Raw genomic sequence first — 661 nt, 5'->3', positions numbered from 1 at the left:
TATTAATTAAATATGTATTTAGTGCTTACTCCTTGTAAGACTTTGAATATCGCTTGAGATCTAAATATTGAATTATAATATATGTAGCAAGCTCTGGCTAGTAGATCAGAGATTTTCTAATGTTTACCTAACCAATCACAAATAACAAATATATTTTTCCCATTTGGTAGAGTATTTTCCAAAAGAATGACCTGTTTACCATCATTTAAAAAAGGGAGAGATCATTTAAAAATTCAGATTTCTGACCTCATCTCACATACTGAAAATCTGACAATTCTGAACTGGAAACACTCTTCCTAGAAGCCAACAATAACTGAGATTGAGCAAGAGTTGCCCCATTTTGAAAGGGCCTATGTCAGGTTTTCCACAGACACACCCACATAGCCTCATTTAAGTTACCTGCCTTGTTTAACAAACCCTATTTACTAGGAAAAGTAAATGCCTAATACGGTAACAAGAAGCACTTCACTTGACACTGTGCTTTCACTGACTAGACACTATTTTATGAAGCCAGGAAAACAAACTAGGAAGAAGAGTACTTTAAGAAAGGAGAAGTTGGACAGAAATCATTTACAGAGATTTTGGATTTCCATTCATTCATTGTTGCACTTTTCTCCCTGCCCAGCCCTTCCCCCCTCCCCCAGTTCCCTCCTCTTTTAAA

At 36.2% G+C, this 661-nt stretch overlaps 1 protein-coding gene across 3 annotated transcripts in view; it reads left to right on the top strand.

The window, feature by feature from the left end:
• The window catches only part of GULP1 (GULP, engulfment adaptor PTB domain containing 1), a 147,491-nt gene that overhangs the window by 107,805 nt on the left and 39,025 nt on the right, over positions 1-661 (top strand). The window lies entirely within an intron of this gene.

Source organism: Elephantulus edwardii, unplaced genomic scaffold (assembly GCF_000299155.1).
Source record: "Elephantulus edwardii isolate Elephantulus edwardi_28Jun2011 unplaced genomic scaffold, EleEdw1.0 scaffold00001, whole genome shotgun sequence".
NCBI classification, from domain to species: domain Eukaryota; kingdom Metazoa; phylum Chordata; class Mammalia; order Macroscelidea; family Macroscelididae; genus Elephantulus; species Elephantulus edwardii.
Note: the sequence above shows the minus strand (reverse complement) of the source record. Positions and strands in the feature narration are given on the sequence as shown.